This window comes from Alosa pseudoharengus, unplaced genomic scaffold, assembly GCF_046254945.1.
Source record: "Alosa pseudoharengus isolate Yale_2024_CS ecotype anadromous, Long Island Sound unplaced genomic scaffold, YU_APseudo_1.1 YU_APseudo_1.1_scf_24, whole genome shotgun sequence".
Lineage (NCBI taxonomy): Eukaryota > Metazoa > Chordata > Actinopteri > Clupeiformes > Clupeidae > Alosa > Alosa pseudoharengus.
The window spans coordinates 18,932,849-18,935,840 of NW_027468689.1; the positions used below are offsets into that span (position 1 = coordinate 18,932,849).

The 2,992-nt window shown below is 43.7% G+C and overlaps 1 protein-coding gene across 1 annotated transcript in view; it reads right to left on the reverse strand.

The window, feature by feature from the left end:
• Positions 1–2,992, reverse strand: part of LOC143141800 (acid-sensing ion channel 4-A-like) — a 76,730-nt gene that overhangs the window by 18,749 nt on the left and 54,989 nt on the right. The window lies entirely within an intron of this gene.

The window sequence follows — 2,992 nt, forward strand, 5'->3', positions numbered from 1 at the left end:
CTGTTAATTAATAAAAAGCATTAACAGCCTATTCCTGTCCACATGGGGGATAAGAAAGTGACTAGCTGAACTTCCATAACCTCACTCTCACTCTCTCTCTCTCTCTCTCTCTCTCTCTCTCTCTCTCTCACACACACACACACACACACACACTTAATTTGGTGTATCCATGCACACAGAACAAGAATTTACATGTTATCCCAGTATGACATTAAAGCAACACCAAAGAACTTTCCCTCTGTCGCATGCACGCTATTTGTTTATCCAGCACCGGCTTTGCAAATAACGATGTCCACAGACAAGGTAGAATATTTTGCATGACATAAAAGTATGATGTATTGCGACATCAGATGCAAGTCAAATTTGTAGTTTCTTATGTCTCATTCCATCGAACTACAGATCCGCTACCCGATCTGGCAAACTTACATAGTGCGGTTATAGCCGATAGAGGGCCGCAAAGCGAATGCAGAATTGCCGTTCACCCTGTTACAAGTTGATGAACCACTGAAACAATTTTGGAAACATTATTTTAAGGTACAAAAAACTCTTTGGTGTTGCTTTAACATGACTTGCTATAGTTGCTATTTTTCGCTATATGCTACATAAAATCAAATTTCATTGGAGGACACTAGAGCAAATATTTCCCCAGATATTTTTGCCTCTATCATGAATAAACACAAGATGATAGCATAGGACACTAGACGGGCACTCAGACATTGCAGACCTCTACCAAGGCCACATGCCAAATCTTTGTTATCTATGTTGAACTGTTAGCTACGTGCTACACATTTCCACCAGGTTTCATGAAAATGGGGCTTGTAGTCTAGTTTTTGCACAGTCATATTTGCAAACAGACAAACCACTCCTTGATGGAGGTGATAAGGAAAACACATTTTGGCAGGTACAACCATAAACTATTGTTTTCGCCACAGTAACGAACCAGTAGTGTGTGTGTGTGTGTGTGTGTGTGTGTGTGTGTGGTGATGAATGAGAGGCAAAAGGATGGGTGGGGGGATAAGCAATCAGGCAATTCTGTCATCAAAAGACTGAACCCCCTTCCTCCACTGGATGTACAGATCTACTGATCAGACGCTCTCTATTAGAGAAGAAAAGGGGGGTAAAAAATGGAGCTTGGTATCGTGGACGAGTAATCTTGATTAGGCCACTGCGATGCTTAATTGCTTTCAGATCACTGTGGGCAGTTTTCTGATGTGTGGTCTATCAAACGTTTTCCTTTGGGCGTTTCATGTGCTGAGCTTTGAACAATTGTGACCCCCATTAAAAAAAATTACTGATCATCAAAGTGACACGTAATTACAAATGTGAGCAGAGAAGTCATGATTGAAAATTCACACACACACACACACACACACACACATGCACAGACAATATGTTTTACATAAGCATCAACACGTACTTATTTACATACATACACAGCCAAACACACACACACACACAAACTAGCCACATGCCTAACCATGGTAGTCAGAAATGATGACAGTATTTCACATGAAGCCATTGCTCCCTGGTTCATGACTTGTCAGCTGTCAATCAGACTGAATGAATGTGATCTTCAGTGGGTCTTCTCAGAGGAGAGCTGGACTGGCTGCCCATCCTCTCAGGCTGCGTACAGAGACAGCCCCATTGCCTCAGTCGCACACTCAAAGCGGGAGCGATCAATCTGCACAATCATAACTAATAACCACTCAGATTGATTTCCCTCTGAGGTCATCCAGACAGTGTGCCTCCAGCCCTCTAACACAAGCGTATACACACACACACTTGCAACTCACATATTCACTCACAGACTAAACGCACATGCCCACATACACACACAAACTTACACACATACAGATTATATTTTCATTCACACCATGTAACATCCTTTACATTTCAAAACAAAGTCATAGTTAACCTTTCATGTTCGTTTGACATTCACAGTGTCCCTTGGTAGTCCAAACCCCTTGACCCTGAACAAACCCCTTTATCAGCCCTAACTGACTGCCAAGGAGCCCTTACTGACGACTCCACTCTCCTCAGTGCTCAGAAAGGATGGATGTGAGGGGGGGGGGGGGGGGGGGGGCATGGACAGTAATCAAGGGCTTAGCGGGACAGGCATATATCATAATGCCAGTTATAAATTTGCCACTACTGCTGATATAGAATATAGACACACACACGGACACACACACACACACACACACACACAGAGAGACATGAATTGTACATACATGCATTGTTACTGTAACACAAATAGGCACAGTAACACATACAGAGAGACATATACATACTGTACACAAGCACAGACGCCCACACACACATACAAATACACACACCTTCTAATCTATGCCATCGTCTACCATTGATTATCGCTGTTGTCCCCGGATACACTATCTCCTTTTTTGTTTGAGCAGAAAGGCATCGATCGATCAGAGCTAAGTAAACACCAGCAGGCAGAATGTGGAAGCCCACCCGTAAAGGGCAGGATAGTTTGTGTGTGTGTGTGTGTGTGTGTGTGTGTCTGTGTTTGTGTGTGTGCCTGTGTGTGTGTTTGTGTGTGTGTGCGTGTGTGTGTGTGTGTCTGTGTGTGTGTGTGTGTGTATGTGTGTGTGTTTTCGGTGTGCGCATGTGTTGGTAAATATCACAGATGCGCATCAGTACTGTATAGTGTGAATGAGTGAATGAATACTGCTGCCATAAGTCATGGAAGGAAGCTTTCAGTGGGTGCAGTCTGAAATGTGTGTGTGTGTGTGTTTTCTCTGTTTGTGTGTCTGTCTGACTTTGTGTCTGTGTGTGTTTGAAGAGGCTATGGAGAGAGTGTGTGTCTTCTGGGTATTTACTGTATGTGATGGTGTGTGGAGTGTGTGTGTGTGTTTGAGCCTGTGTGTGTGTGTGTGTGTGTGTGTGTGTGTGTGTGTGTGTGTGTGTGTGTGTGTGTGTGTGTGTGTGTGTGTGTGTGTGTGTGTACGCCTGTGTGGGTAGGGCTGAGGCC